This window comes from Notamacropus eugenii, chromosome 5 (assembly GCF_028372415.1).
Source record: "Notamacropus eugenii isolate mMacEug1 chromosome 5, mMacEug1.pri_v2, whole genome shotgun sequence".
Lineage (NCBI taxonomy): Eukaryota > Metazoa > Chordata > Mammalia > Diprotodontia > Macropodidae > Notamacropus > Notamacropus eugenii.
Window position 1 is genome coordinate 328,604,963 of NC_092876.1, and position 17,320 is coordinate 328,622,282.

The 17,320-nt window shown below is 39.9% G+C and overlaps 2 pseudogenes; both read right to left on the reverse strand.

Annotated features, from left to right (window-relative positions):
* Window positions 1–1,594: 1,594 nt before the first annotated feature.
* Window positions 1,595–4,083, reverse strand: LOC140507925 (beta-glucuronidase-like; annotated as a pseudogene).
* A 4,198-nt stretch (window positions 4,084–8,281) lies between these two features.
* Window positions 8,282–17,276, reverse strand: LOC140507926 (beta-glucuronidase-like; annotated as a pseudogene).
* Window positions 17,277–17,320: the final 44 nt, after the last annotated feature.

Below are 17,320 nucleotides of genomic sequence, written 5' to 3' on the forward strand. Positions count from 1 at the left end.
ACTTCAGTTTGTCCTCTGAGTTTACCTGTTCTCTATCTGGAAGTGGAAAGTATTTTCAAATTTTTTTGATTATCCTAAATTTTTAGTCATTAGGGAAAAAATTTAAATGACTCTATTGATAGAAATGACTAAATCACAAAATTTTAAGAATAAGAAGGAAGGACATCACACAGTCATTAATGGGGACTGCACTTCCCTATTTTTTTATTGGACTGCTCTAATTATTAAGAAGTACTTATTTATATTGTCAAAATATTTCTCCTCATAACATCTACCCACTAGTCCTAATCATTCTTTCTAGAGCTACATAGAATAAGTGTAATATTTGTTACAAGTTTTTGGAATTCTTTTGAGAAACTGAAACTGGAAAACTACCATCCTCCCCACCCCTTCAAGTCTATACTACTCCATACCAAATGCTCTTGGTTCTTTCTATTGGTCTTCAAAGACATGGCTCTTGGTATACCCATCATCCTGACAGCCCTCCTCTAGATGTACCTTTTCAAATAAGTCTTTACTAAAATATAGTGTCTATATAAACAATGGCAATATAAAAGTAAGTGTTAAATTTAAATTTTCATATCTTTAGGAAATTGAAAGGTAGAAGAGATAAACAAGGGTAGGAATACACACGTGTGCTCCCACATACAATACATACATACATACATTCATAGTTTCTATGAACTTCTTGTTTCAGTAGATCTGAGATTAGGGTGATCTTTCTCTTTTTCATTCAAACTCTTTCTCCTGATCTTCAGTACTCTTCATTTTCCAGCTTTATATCATACTCAATGTTCTAGTCAAACCCAATCTAGTAGTGTTATATGAAGGAAAGAGAGCTGAAGTTGGAGTCAGAGGACCTGAGTTTGAATCTCAACTCTGCCATTCACTTCCTATGCGACCTGGGTGTAATCACTTGGCCTCGCTGGGTCACAGTTTTCCCATTTATAAAAGTAGTTAGATTAGAAAATCTGTAAGGACTCTTCCAAATCTAAATCTAGAATCCTGCGACTCTCTATTCTTTATCTCCTAAATAATCCTATTCATTCCCACCTCTATGCCTTTGCTCATGTTTTTTCCTTTGTCTAGAGTATCTTCTTGTCCCCAATTAGTCTGTTGAATTTATTTATTTAAATTTTTGTATTCTCACTTTATTTCATCCAATGCTATAACAGGTGGAGTAAAATGCACTTAGATACATTTGTGTTAGTGCCACAGATTTGGGCTAATTCAGACAGGGGTGTTCCTGGGAAGACATACAACTTTGTAACCAATGTGGCTTTAGCATGATTGATTTTGTAGTCATTGAAATAACCTGATTGTAATAGTTTGTGCCCCACAAGGGATGTGAGAGCAATGCCATTATTCTATCAAAATGATTTCAGATTCTTTTCAGACATAATTTTTTAATGGATATGCAACTCTTAAAATTTACTTTGTTGTTCTGGGAAGAAGGATTTATTTCCTACTTGAAAGTACCCCCTTCTTGTAGAACATTCTCAAAAAAAAGCTCCAATCCTCTCCAGTCCCAAACCCTCCACCCCACCCCCACCAAAGTATATTTTACAATCTAGAAAAGATTTCCTCTCATATGCTATGGCAGGAGTTCATTGCAGATCAAGCAGCCAGCTCCCAGGGTAGGTTTCTTCTCTGGTACATGGGATCCGTTTTTGTTATCAGTTAAATGAGTTTGGGTTTTCAAACACTGTGGAGTCATTGCTAAATGAGGACACATGGTTTCATTGGTAATTTTCCAGTTTCAGTCTCTCAAAAGAAATGCTGAGCTTTTGGGTTATGACTGACAGGTAAAGATTCCTTTCTTGTACCCAATACTATCTGAGGCAATTGATCCATCAAGAAATCAACAAAACTCCAAATAAGCTCTCCAAACACATAATTTGCACTTTTGGACCAGAACTAAATGATACTGCTGCAGTCCAACTTTCTGATATTCTTTACTAAACATCAGAGGAAGGTCCTAGTGATACCCAGGCATGATATCTGCTCTGTACTCACTTTGGATAATTGGTATAATTGGTTATTGATATAATAATTGGTTTCCGGTATAATTTATATAGCGCAGCTAGGTGGTGCCTTGGATCTGGTGCAAGTTTGGAGCCAGGAAGACCTAAATTCAACTCTGATCTCAGACTCTTACTAGCTGTGTGATCCTAGACAAGTCATTTAACCTTGTTTGCTTGTTTCATTGTCTGTAAAAAAAAATGAACTGGAGAAGGAAATGGCAAACTACTACAGTATCTTTACCAAGAGAAACCCAAAGGAGGTCACAAAGAGTCATACACAACTGAAAGATGACCAAACAACAAGAAAATAATAATTTATTTTTATTTATTTATATTCACAAGCGACATTGAACTGAACCCTCACTTTGAGGTGCCTATAATCATGATACTAGGAGTAGTAGCTGGTGATACAGATCACAAGCTCTTATGGAGTTGCATCATAATCCACATCAGGCTTAGAACTGGTCGCAGGTCAGAGTATTCTGGGAAGTGGCAGAGTAGGTCAGAAAATTTCAAGCTCTCAAGATTTTTCCGCACAAAAGAGATAAAATAGCACCTTAGACTAACAAAGTGCAGGTAAAAATAAATGACTAGGGACTCAGCAGGGGTCCTCGTGGGACAACCCAAGAAAACCTGAAGGAAAATCCTAGGACAAGGTTTGGACCCTGTGAAGAACAAACATCTCCAGGCTAGGGTCTGCTTAAACAAGTGATAAATCCTGGGGTTAGCTGGATTGGGAGGCTGCCTCAGCCCCAGTCACAGGAACTTTTGTCTCCATGACAGACAGTAAGGGCAGTTGAGCATCTGAGCCCAGGAAGATCGAGGAAACCGCTGCTGACAATGAATGCCAGACCCATCTGTGCTGCTGAGAGGGGCTGGGGTAAGAAGCAACCAGCACACACCTGGTGAGTTTAGAAGAAGTGAGGCAGAATGCCCCTGGCTGTGGGCACTGAGAGGAAGCTGGAAGTTTGGCTTTGGTTCCAGGCTAGAAGGGAGAACTGAAGATCTGAGGCCAGAGGCACCATTCCCCATATCCCAGGAGTAGAAGTGATAACAAAAATCAAGCTATTACAAAAAAATGCACAGGCAAAAGAGAAAGAATCCAGCCACAGAAAGTTGTTATGGGAATAGAGAAGAACAGCATTCATCTTCAGAAGGGGATAGTGAAGCAAAGAAACCATCTTCTACCCCAAAGAGTAAGTAACGCCAAATGGTCACCTGCTCAAAAAGAATTTATAGATGAACTTCAAAAAGACTTTAAAAATCAAATGAGATTTAGGAAAAAAAATAAGAACAATCCAAGAAAAAACAAGAAGATTTTTGAAAAGAAAGTCACCCAATTAGAAAAAGAGATCCAGAATCTTAAGGAAGAAAATGACACCTTCAAAATTAGAATCGGGCAAGGGGAAGTCAGAGAACTTATAAGAGGTCAAGAAAAGATAAAACAAATATAAAGAATGAAAAAATAGATGAGAAAGTGAAACATAAGGAAAACAAACTGACCTGGAGACCAGATCAAGAAGAGAAAACATAAGAATAATCAGACCACCTGAAAGCTATGATCAAAAAAAGAATCTTGATACAATAATACAAGAAATAATTGGGGGGGGGGTTGGGGGGTGGAGCCAAGATGGCAGAGTAGAAAAATGCACATGCACTAGCTCTTCCCCTACAGCCCATAAAATATCTGTGAAGAAAGACTCTCAACAAATTCTAGAGTGGCAGAAGCCACAGAACAATGGAGTGGAGGAGATTTCCAGCCCAGGGTGACCTGGAAAGGTGACAAGAAAGGTCTGTCACACTGGACATGGAAAGGAGCCCAGCCCAACCTTGGCCACAGCACAGCACTAGGAGGAGGACCCGAGCAGGCCTCAGGGACAGAATGTCCAGCAGCAATAGCAACAGTTTGCAGATTCCTCAACTCATAGGTGCCAAAGGTCAGTGAGAGGTTTTTTTCAGCTGACTGAGAAGGGAGCGTGGGTCTTCCTATAGCTCTGGCCTCAGGAGGCAGCGGCAGAGGTTGCATCAGGCAGGCAGTAGCTCCCACAGCAGTCCGCATCCATTGTTGGATTGTAAAACTCCTGGGGGACCTGAGCACCTGATTCTTACCTCAGCCCTGTGTGGTGGCCCTTCCCCCACCTAATACTCCTGGGGGATTTGAGCAGCTGATCTTTATCTCACACTGAATGGTGGCCCTGCCCCCATTGAAAGCCCCTGGGGGAATTGAGCAGTTTATCTGAATCTCAACCCACAGTGCTGGAAATTGGTGAAACTGGAGGCCAGGTGGCTGTGAAGAGGAAACTCTATTACTCACAGATTCTGAGAACAAAAGTTTCTGGTTGCTGTCAGACCAGACACACTTGACTGTGCCACCTTAGAGAAACTGAGATCTTATAGATCCCCAGAGTATACCCTACTCTTAACAAAGGACCCAAAAGTCAAGTAACTGGTGGGAAAATGCCCAAAAAAGGGGGGAAAAATAAGACTATAGAACGTTACTTTCTTGGTGAAGAGATATCTTCTCCCATCCTTTCAGATGAGGAAGAACAATGCTTACCATCAGGGAAAGACACAAAAGTCAAGGCTTCTGTATCCCAAACACCCAAAATAAATATTCAGAGGGCTCAGGCCATGGAAGAGCTCAAAAAGGATTTTGAAAATCAAGTAAAAGAGGTGGAGGAAAAATTGGGAAGAGAAATGAGAGAAATGCAAGAAAATCATGAAAAGCAAGTCAACAACTTGCTAAAGAAGACCCAAAAAAATGCTGAAGAAAATAACACCTTGAAAAATAGGCTAACTCAATTAGCAAAAGAGGTTCAAAAAGCCAATGAGGAGAAGAATGCTTTAAAAAGCAGAATTAGCCAAAAGGAGGTCCAAAAGCTCACTGAAGAAAATAGTTCTTTCAAAATTAGAATGGAACAGATGGAGGCTAATGACTTTATGAGAAATCAAGAAATCACAAAACAAAACCAAAAGAATGAAAAAATGAAAGATAATGTGAAATATCTCTTTGGAAAAACAACTGACCTGGAAAATAGATCCAGGAGAGACAATTTAAAAATTATGGGATTACCTGAAAGCTATGACCAAAAAAAGAGCCTAGACATCATCTTTCATGAAATTATCAAGGAAAACTGCCCTGATATTCTAGAACCAGAGGGTGAAATAAATATTGAAAGAATCCACTTATAAACTCCTGAAAGAGATCCAAAAAGAGAAACTCCTAGGAACATTGTAGAACTCTGAATTCCAGAGTTCCCAGGTCAAGGAGAAAATATTGCAAGCAGCTAGACAGACACAATTTGAGTATTGTGAAATACAATCAGGATAACACAAGATCTAGAAGCTTCTATGTTAAAGGATAGAAGGGCTTGGAATATGATATTCCAGAAGTCAAAGGAACTAGGACTAAAACCAAGAATCACCTACCCAGCAAAACTGAGTATAATACTTCAGAGGGAAAAAATGGTCTTTCAATGAACTAGAGGACTTTCAAGCATTCTTGATGAAAAGACCAGAGCTGAAAAGAAAATTTGACTTTCAAACACAAGAATCAAGAGAAGCATGGAAAGGTAAACAGCAAAGAGAAATCATAAGGGACTTACTAAAGTTGAACTGTTTCCATTCCTACATGCAACGACAATATTTGTAACTCTTGAAACTTTTTTCAGTATCTGGGTACTGGGTGGGATTACACACACACACACACACACACACACACACACACACAGAGCACAGGGTGAGTTGAATAGGATGGGATCATATCTAAAAAAATGAAATTAAGGGGTGAGAGAGGAATATATTGGGAGGAGAAAGGGAGAAATGGAATGGGGCAAATTATCTCTCATAAAAGAGGCAAGAAAAAGACTTTTCAATGGAGGCAAAAGGGGGGAGGTGAGAGAGAAAATGTGAAGCTTACTCTCATCACATTTGACTCAAGGAAGGAATAAAATGCACACTCATTTTGGTATGAAAACCTATCTTACAATACAGGAAAGTGGGGGAGAAGGGGATAATCAGGGCAAGGGGGATGATGGAAGGGAGAGCAATGGGAGGAGGTAGCAATTAGAAGTCAACACTCTTGGGGAGGGATAAGGTCAAAAGAGAAAATAGAAGAAATGGGGGGCAGGATAGGATGGAGGGAAATATAGTTAGTTTTACACAACATGACTATTATGGAAGTCATTTGCAAAACTACACATATATGGCCTATATTGAATTGCTTGCCTTCCCAGTGGGGATGGGTGGGGAGGGAGGAAGGAAGGGAAGTTGGAACTCAAAGTTTTAGGAACAACTGTTGAGTATTGTTCTTGCATATAACTGGGAAATAAGAAATACAGGTAATGGGGTATAGAAATTTATCTTGCCCTACAGGACAAAAGAGAAGATGGGGATAAGGGAAGGGAGGAATGTTAGAAGACAGGGCAGATTGGTGATAGGGGTAATTAGAATGCTTGCGTTTTGGGGTTGGGGGGAGGGGAGAGATGGGGAGAAAATTTGGAACTCAAAATCTGAATGTTAAAAACAAAATAAATAAATAAAATTTTAAGAAAAGAAAGAAATAATTAAATAAAATTGTCCTGAGGCATTGGAACAAGAGTGGAGGTGAGTAGAAATAGAAAAAATTCAATGATCACACATGAAAGAGATGCTATGAGGAAAATCCCCAGATCAAGGATAAAATATTAAGAGCAACAAGAAAAAGAACAATTTAAATATGATCATGCCACAGTGAGAACCACACAAGACCTAGAAGTGGAGACACTAAAGGACCCCAGGTCTTCGAACACTATATGTTAAAGAGCAAAAGAACTGGGGTTCTGGCTGAAAATATCATACCCAGCAAAGTTAAGCATAATCCTGAATTTAAAAAATGGATATTTCAGCAACTGTCACACTTCCAGGACTTTGTTTAAAGAAATCCAAAACCCGAATTTAATAGAAGATTCAACATACAAGAACCAAGAGAAACATAATGTACACATAAACGACCAATTACAAGGGATTCAATAAGGCCAGACTGTTTACCTTTTATGTGTGTAAAATGTAAAACATATGTCTAAGATTGTCATTAGCAATTGAACAGTTTGTAAGAAAGACTGGGGTGGACCTGAGTATGACATGACTTTAAAAAGTAAAACCATCTAGGAACAGTTAAAAAGAGTAATTATACAAATGAGGTGTGAGAGGAAGAACCTACACAGAGGAATTCGATGGGAGAGGAGGGCTGGTAGTTCTGGTAACCTACTTTCAAGAAGGGCTCAAGATAAATATATATGCATACACATGTACACACATATATATATATATATATATATATATATATATATATATATATATATATATACACACACATATATATATATATACACACACACACACACATATATATCTAGATGAGCATAAGTCTTCTAAATTCAGAAGAAATAAAACGGTAAGGGGAGAAGGAGGGGGAGAGGATGAGGGAAAAATCTCTAGGGGGAGGGTGAGAAAATAGGTTAAAAGAGGGAATACAGAAGGGTATTGAGATCAATGAGAATGGGAGGATAGCGGAGGGGCTTGGAAGGGGGGGTAGGCTAAGTAATAGGAGGGCAAGGTAGCTGGTAGAAGTAAACTAGTGAAGGGTTAATGAAATATTAAAGACTTTTCTGTACATTTAAAGGCCTACATGAATACACATGTTGCTCTTTCTCCTTGGAACAGTGGCTGAGTTCCCAGGACTAAAAAAGTCACCTTGCCCTGGTTCCCAGGACTACAAGTTCAACCTGCCCTTAGCAGATTCCTCTTCCTGGAAGTCTTGGCTGCCCTTCTAGGAACAAATGGAATCTATCTTGTGTCCTTTCGAACACAGACATTTTGCCATATCAATCACGGATGTTTTGCTTCTTTGGACTCTGGCGTGGTCCAGAGCTGCAACACATCTAGTTGAGTTAGTTACTCTAAGTCACATAAGGCTCTGGTGATAAGCTGATTAACTGGCCCAATGCCTTTTTTGTCTAAAATTGGATATAACTTGGAGAGATCCCCCTACTCTTCAGAGTTTACCTTTGGGGAGAATATTCTACCTAGGACCTGTTCCCAGTCAGGACTCTGGAGGCTAAACCCAGACTCCCCAGCTGCTTGATCCAGATATAGGTATTCCTCTTATTTGGTGATATATGTAAATATATCTATTATTCTGCTAGGCTTTATTTCTATATGCATATTCCTGTGTTTCCTAATTCTGCTTTATACTGTCCTTCTGTGCAAAATAAATGTTATACTGATTCTAATCTGGTGTGAGCACGCTCATTATGCTGTGCAATCCAATCCTGAAAATGATTAAAGCAGCTGCACATATCTCAACGAAACAACTAGAGGAGTCAGGAGGGATAGAAAATGAGAGATCTGCACAAATACAAAAATAAAGATCAGGTGTAGAACTTATTAAGGAAAGTATATATCTATATATGTACATATGTATGTATGTATGTATGTATGTGTATATATGTTTATGTGTATGTATGTAAATATATCCACACTTAACTGTAGCCTTTGGTGGGAAGGGGAAAAAAGAAGAAAGTAAAAAATACACAGCAGAGAACAGAAGAAAACTTACAAGAAAGCAAAGAAAAGATGGACAGCTCTCAACATGATAGGTAGTATTTTTCATACAGACTTTCTTGAAATGAAAATTTATTGCTATGTATTTTGAATCCTCTCTTATGTTCTGTCGTACACATGACATGCTTCCCTCTCTCCTTTTCTTACTTGGTATTTGTTTCAGTATTTAAGTTTATGATGTGTTTCTTTTTCTTTCCTCTATTCTGTATTTGAGTTCTGGTGTTAAAGTTGTAAAAAAAAAAAAAAAAAGAATTGATCACAGGTCCCGTGAGGTCCAAGGCTTTTGGTGATCTTAAATTGACAGGTGGTAGGCACCAGCCAGAAATAAGAGGCTAATTGGCCATAGACCACATAAGCACAACTAATGATTCTTGTCTCTCTAGACCAGCTCCTCCATCTGAATGACGATAGGTTCAGAAAGATATTCCCAGAAGTTACTGATGGCATGAGCCTCACATCTAGACACTCATTAATGATCACGATCCCACAGTAGTCACAGAGCTGTGCCACCTCAGCATTAGTATGAAAAGAGCATATCTCCAGGCAGTGGAGCAGCTTGAAATCCTACATCAACAGAATCCATTTGAATCCTTTCCCATGTATATCTGCTTCTTTATACTTGTCAACCCCGTGGAAGTAGAAGGGTTTCCCAGTGATGAGAATGGACTCTAGGTGACTCTCATAATCACATAATACCCACAGGAAGTGTGTAGATGTTGGACACTTATCTGGGCTGCAGTCAGTACCAAAGGAGTTACCTGCAATGAATACAGGTGAGCAGGTTGTTCATGCATCAAGTAACACCTGGAGATTAGGTACTTGTAGTTGGTCCTGGATACTCATCCCCTTGGCTTGTCTCTGCTTTGTTCTCTGTCCCAGAGAAGCACTTCCACCTAGAAGTTCCCACCACCTTGTAGTTCACCAACTCTGTGCTCTGGCACACAGAGAGGTTGGGGGTTGTTATTAGTGTAGAAGGGAGGAGTAGTATAGAGGAAAACAATGGTGAAGCCAGCATAGTTGAAGGGGTCAACATTTGTGTTCTAAATTAAATAATGCTTGGGATACCAAGAGCTATTGGTCTTGTACATGGAGTTTAGATAAAATTAAGGCCAGGGAAAGTATTCTTTATTTTTTTAATTCAAAATTTAAAACACCAAATAAGATAGGAATTTCTTTATATATGTAAGTATATAGAAATATATATGGAATATATATCTATATATATACATACACATAAATATGAAAATTCCTATTTTGGGAATTTCCTATTTGTGATCATACCTCTGGAAGTAAATATTCCCTTTGCTAAAGGTTCCATATGTGTGTGTGTGGGGGGGGGGGGTAAGCTTCAATTAACTTCTTTTGTTTTTTAGGCAATTAGGTGACAGTGGATATAACCTCTGGACCTAAAGTCGGGAAGACCTGAGCACTAATGGGTTTCAGACATTTATCCAGTTGTGTGACTTACCCTGAGAAAGTCACTCTGCCTCAGCTCTTCATCTGTAGAATGGGGTTAATACTAGCACCTACCTCACAGGGAGCTCAGAGATCATTAGTCTAGCTACATGCATACATACACACATATATATATATACACATACATACGCATATATGGAACATTGACCTTTAAACAAAGGGAATGTTATTTCCAAATGTATGATAACAGATATATAAACTTACTCCCACAACACATGGGAGGCATAATCTCTCTCTCCCCTTGTACCACCCCCAGTCTTTGAGGAGGGGAAGGGGGTTAGATTTACAGTTTAGATCCTTTCCCAAAGAGCACAGTTCATTCCAAGTCCAAAGTTCTGCCTCAGGCTTGAGTCCTAGGCACCCTGGCTTCTCTGGGTTTCCATTCAGGCCTGGCTAGTTGTACCACTCAGCCTTGCAATCCTGGCTCCAACTTGGGGATCACTTCTGGCACCTGAAAATGAAGATGAACCACAGAAACATACCCCATTCCCATTCCCTTTCTATTCAGCAATTTCAGTCATGTCTGACTCTCTGTGACCCCATTTGGGGTTTTCTTGGCAAAAATACTGGAGTAGTTTGCCATTTCCTTCTCCAGATCATTTTACTGAGGAAACTGAGGCAAACAGGGTTAAGTGATTTGCTCTGGGTCACTCATCTAGTGTCTGAGGCCAGATTTGAATTCAAGAAGATGTCTTCCTGACTATCCATTGCACTCCATAGGTGTTCTCAACTCCCTGGTCATTTCTCTAGTGCTGGAATAAGTAGAGATAAGCAAGGGATGGAATTTCCCCTCCCCTTTCACCAGTTCAGGGGGTGTAGCAGATAAGAGTGACAGAAAAGAGGAGCCAAGGAGATGGTGGAAAGAGAGGGGCTTGGCTTCACCAATTTCAAAGACTCAGGCAACCAATCAAAAGAGGCTGTTCTACCCACCCACAAGGACTCTGCAGGCTCCAGGCTGGACAAACTGAGTGTATTCAAATGCCCTTCAAAGTTGTCTCTATATTAGAAATCCAGGTTACACATAATAAAAGAAGATTGGACATGAAATTGTGAATTGATTATGTACAGCTTATTTTTCTTTTTAAAGATATAATTAATTCAACGTGCAACTTTTAAAGATGACCTATTTGTGATTCTGGTTTCCCTTCTGTGGTCCTATGAATTTTTTTTTTAAAGCTTCAATTACCCTCTTTTAAATTTTTTAGGCAATTCAATGAAAGTGAATATAACCTCTGGGCCTAGAGTCAGGAAGACCCGAGTACAATGTGACATTAGACCCTTAGCCAGTTGTGTGATTGACCCTGAGAAAGTTACTCTGTCTGCCTCAGTTTCTACATTTGTAGAATGGGGGTAATAATAGGGTCTACCTCACAGAAGGCTCAGAGACCATTTGGTCTAACCATACCTGATCAGGAACCAAGTCTATTACACACCCAACACTCCAATGAAGGACAACTCAGTACATTACAAAGCAGTCCCTTCCCCCTCTGGCCGGCTCTAATATTTGGCTCTTTCTTCCTCATACCTATCAACTCTGAAAACAAATGACCAAAGAGTCACAGACGTTATGTAACCACTGCTAACTCTGAAAATAAAATACCGGAGAGCTCACAGAAGTAATGTCCCACCTGCCAGCTCCAACAAACAAAATAAGTAACCAAAGAGACACAGCAGCTACACAATCAACTGTTAACTCTGAAAGTACCAAAGACCTCATTATCACAACCACAGTTAAGTCTGAAAAACAAAATAAATAAATAAAATAAAATCGAAGAGCTAACAGTGGTCATAAGCAAAAAGCTTTCTTTATTCCAGTGGAGGATGGAAACTAGACCCATGTGCCAGGGCCCCTCTAGGAGGAGACCCAGCTTTAGTGAGGCCAGACTTCGATACACAGATCAGTGGCCACACAGTGAATTGTAGCTGTGACAGTGAGGGGTAACAGTCACAATGAGACACGTTGGGTTCATGGTAGGGATTGGATCTGGAACATGGTCCTGCAGGTGTCTGTCTGTCCAAGCTAAGGGACCATCTGTGATTTTGTTGCAGCACAATTCTTCCAGAGGGTGATCGCAAAGGATTGTTGTTATGCCAAATTCAGGGCACAGCTTGTTTGCTGGGTCTCAGCTCCAGAAAATAAGGTATCTCCTCATAGTAAAAAGAGAGGGGTGTTCTTGGCACAGGGATCCTGACATACCAAACTGTAATTTACTTACTTACGACTTCTACCTGTTTGCTCCTGGTTTTGCCCTCTGGGGCTATGCCAAATAAATCTATAATGTTTTTAAGTCCTAATGTTCAAGATGACCTCACCTTTCACAAGGATAACTCTTAAGTTTTAAGTTCATGGTGATGGGGATGGAGATCACTTACCTTCATTGAATATACAGACGACGAAGAGGATCTGTGCGCTATGAAATGTAACTCATGCTGCTAATGGCTAGAGCTGCATGTAATCAGGTATACTGGAACCAACAGGAGGTGGCTCAAGAGAGTAATTGTCAAATTTTCTGAGCATTCCACATCTCACATATTGACAAATGCTACAAATCAGGGCTTGATTTATTGTTTTGTTGATTATCTAGACCTGACAATCCAGGAAGAGAGAAAAGTATCACACATGTGGCGGCCCCACCTCTGGGAGGTGCAGGGACATGCATGTCATGGAGGAGCAAAGCACTGAATTGTCTTCTATATTACAATGAATTATGTGAGTGGTGAGGATCTGATGGGGAAAGGGGTGCAGTGCTCCTCATGCAATCCCAAATACATTCCACTTCCAGCAGAGAATGAACTCTGAGCCATACCACAAGATGTCTGTAGGGTTCTTGGTTCAGTGAAAGACAGACTTTCTGGAATATTAGTCTAGCAATTTCAAATGTGTTTCTCTTCAGGAGTCAGTAATGCCATGAGGCTTAAAGTCTCTTAGGTTTCCACTGGGTTAAAATGGGTCAAAAAGAGAATGTTGGTGTTATTGTCAAACCATGTTCAAACTATGAGGTGATACTGTGTGTAGAGTTTTAGAACCCTGGAGAGAATTAAGACCAATGGAGAGAGAGAATTTTATTTTCATTTTATTGTGTTTTATATGTTTTATATGTTTTCTGCACTTTTTATAGGCTTCTGATAGCCTGCATTCAATAAGTTCAGGGTGCTGGGCAATGGGTTATTAGTAGCAACCACAAACTCATTGAATGGTAAGCAGGGGAGACCCTGAGTTGTAGCAGCTAATCCACAAAGTGGATAATAATCTGGAGACGATCCTTTCTAAAAAAAAATAAAAGATGTTACCCTTGAGCTACCCTGTTAAGCCAATCACTCCTTCCTGGGGTCTATAAGGCCAATTATTTGACTACAGAGTGAAGGGAGGGCTCTCTCCCTCCCCCTAAGACCTATGGTTTCATTGGTGTAGTAGGGAGTGCCTGGTAAGAAAACTTCCTATACCAACATAGATCAGCAACTAACTGTTGCACAATTTACAATATTAATTTGCCTAGGGTCACTCATAATGTATCCGAAGCAAGATTTGAACCCAGGCCTTCTTTACTATGAGGATGGTTATCTATGTATTGACACTAGGTAATGAGGATTACTCCTTACTAGAGGTGGGTAAGTGGATGTGGGGGGGAGTGGGACTCCTAAAAACATTTATTATTTAATAACCTGAAACTCAACATGTTGACAAATGAACTCCTTATTTTCACAACCATCACTACCACCATTTAAAGCCTGCTCCACCTCATGGTATCACCAGCTTCCCAGTTTTCCAGGCTTATAACCTCAGCAAACAGCTTTGACTCTTCCCTCTTCCTCACCCCCCATATCCAATCAGTTGCCAAATCCTGCTCATGCTACCTCCAAAATAAATTTTGACCCCCTTTCACACCCACTGCAATTACCCTTGTCAAGCCTTGATCTCTTTACACCTTACTGCCATTAGCCTCACAATTCACCTTCCCATATCCAGTCAATCTCTTCTCCAATCCACCTTACTTTTTTTTAATGGAAAGTTCAAATCATTTTGCTTCTTAAATTAAAAAATAGTTAGTGGCCCCAAATAAAGTATAAACCCTCTACCCTAACATTTAAAGCCCTCCACAACATAGCTCTAATCTGTTCTCAACTTACTTCACTTGACATGCCTTCATATATTTTATGTCTCAAGTAAAGCGAATTACTCTCCAACCCTCTTTTTATTGTGTCTTCTCCCACCACAGTACTTTTGGCCTTCCCATCACCCACACCTGGAATGCTCCTCATCCCCACTGAAGTCTCTCTCTTACTCCAGAGTCCAACTCAATGCCACCATTTCCAGTAAAATTGTCTATGAGATCTTCTCTCCCAGATCAAAGTAATCTCTTCCTCACTTTTCCCATATATGGCATATTGTCTTGATCTCTCCTTTGTAGATATCACATTTCCACCTTTCATCTTGGTTGTTTATCTACATTAGATTTTCAGGTAGTGAGTAGATTCTATACTTATCTATCTGGATCCTGAGAACTCAGCCCCACGCTTTCATATATGAGGTATTTAATATATGTTAAATTGTAATTAAATGGGTCAAAAATGAATATTAAATTCATCAATTAAAATGAATAATAACATTGTTGGGAATTAAAATAGGTTTAATAACTCTCTGAAACAAGCCTTTCCCCCTTGTAATGAAAGCAAACACATGATCCCCTCTTCTTATTGTAGGAACTTTACTTTTTTTCCAGTAGATCACCTATGCTGCCTTGGTACTTTGGAATTACATGGCAATGTCTTTGCCTAAGTGATGATGGCAGGAAGAAGTAAATGAATCAGAGACTTGCCATTGCAAATACCAGTGTATCTACTCTGCCCATTATTTTTGCTGTGCAGGCCATAAATTCTGTTTTCATTAATTCTCATTTCTCTTTTGAACCACTCAGGAACAGTGTGCTGTGTGGTTCTATGTTTTCAAGTTCCGCAGGTTCTCTGTCTCATCAAGTATTGGATTCTTTTCCTTTGTTTTGTAGTATTTATTCAGATACCTGAACTTGTTTACTAGATCTGGAGGATATATTTCCTTCTGCTGTTCATGTTTTCCCTGTTGATTTATCTGCTTGTGTTCAAAGTTTTTGAGTTTTCTTCTTCCTGAAATCTTTAGTAATTTCAAGGGCTTTTTTCTCTGCCTTCTTTTCCTCTATCACTCACTTTCTGATTCCCTCTCCTGATTGTGGTTTCCTTGGGGACTAGATATGAAAGAAATCATTCCAGCCACCTTCCATGCTAGTTCACCAGCCTAGGTCTCTGCCCCAAGCAACTTTTGGGTGGTCAGAACTAGTCCCAGCTGGATGCTGTGCTCTTTCCCCATGATTAATGGAGTGTGCACAGCTCACCCTTTACCCTTCCCACATACTCATGCTGTCCTATCCTGCTCTCCCTGTTCCTTAGTTTTATGGCCCTGTATCAGTTTGAAGCTTTGCAGAACTGGAGTCACTGGGCTTTCTACCCTGGCAGTAGTTCTGCTGCTGGTGTTATGGGGTCGCCTGCTGTAGCACTGGCAGTTCCAAGCTTTTCAATGCTGGTGTTTTGACCCTCCCAGTAGGCTTTTGCTCCTGAAAGTTTTGGCAGCACTGCCTATTGCAGCTAGGGCAAATTTCCAAAGCCTGGAATCATGTTCTCTAGAGCACTGTTAAGAGAGGGGCAGAACATGGTGTGGAGTTGAGTTTTGTTGCAAGCCTTTGTGTCCTTGGGGTCTAGCTTAGGAAATGTGGTGAGGGTCACTCAGTCACCTCAGGGTCAGTTCATGAGTTTCATTTTTTTTTTCTTTTAAACCTTTGGGATTCTGGGTGTCCTAGGCCATGAAAACAGCTAAAGCTGCTTTATTTTTGGTGCAAAATTTTTGTTGTGGAGAGGTTTGACAGGTTGTAGGGATCAAAGAAAATGTCTAGTCCTCCATCTTGTTGCTCACATGACCCAGAAGTCAGAATCAAAGAGAGACTGACTGGTAACTCAGAGGAGAAAACCTGTTTGCCCAGTAGAACTTGAAGATGGTAACCCCACCCTCAGGTGAAGTCTCTCTTTCTCTCCTGAACCTGCCCTTAGGTAAAGCAAACAAGTTGACTGTCTTTGCTATCTAGAGTAACCGATTTCTTCTTTACTTTCATTCTCTCCCCACACATTCACTAAGAAATCTCTCCTTATTTGCAGAATGGAGGGTGATGACTAGAGAATAGGTCATAGATCATGTCTGGTGGAAGAATAAGGAAGAGTATGGACCTAGCTGAATGAAGAGTGGAAGGTCACATTCTAAGAGTGAGGGCCAGAGGAGAGAGTGAATACCACAGAAGCCTCCAAACCTTCACTGATGGTATGCAGAAGCTGAAGTACAATACTTAGCACAAGCTAAGTGTACTTGCATTTAAGTAGTTGTACAAAAATATTTTTTAAAATAATGGTTAGAAGATTCTGAACAATATTCCCTGACAAATCAGTGACAAGCAGTGGATGTGTTAAAAAGACAATAGAAAGCTTGGCTTGAGTTCCTACAAAACATCAACCAGAGAACAGATGAAACTGGGAAGGAAAACAGATACAAAATGGAACGTCTGCCAATGCTATTCAATCATTGGTAAGTCGATCAACGAGCATTTTAAGCACTTATCATATGCCATGCACTGTACTAAGCACTGGGGATACAAAGAAAGACAAAACACAGTCCTTGCTCTCAAGGTACAGTCATAAGCAGAAGACAACATGCAAATAACTATATACAAACAAGATATATACAGGACAAATTGGAGATATGCAAGAGAGAAGGCACTAGAATGAAAGAGAATCAGGAAAAGCTTCCTGTAGAAGATGGGATTTTAGCTGAGATTTTATGGATTCCAGGAGGCAGAAATGAAGGAGTGTTCCAGGCATGGATGACCAATGAAAATGCTTGGTCAAGAGATGGAGTTTCTTATGCAAGGATATGTGTCACTAGATCACAAGGTATGTGGGGAGTTGTTGGGTGTAAGAAGAATGAAAAAGTTGGGGATAGGAGATAAAAAGGGCTTTGAATGTCAGAAGATTTTATACTTGATCCTGGAAGTAATAGGCAATCATTGAAGTTTATTGAGTAGAGAGACATGTTCCGACCTGTGTTTTAGGAGGATCAATTTCACAGCTGATGGTCTGGACTGGGGAAGAGACACTCATGGCACCAGCTTAAGCACAATCAGATACATGTCAGAGCTAAGACT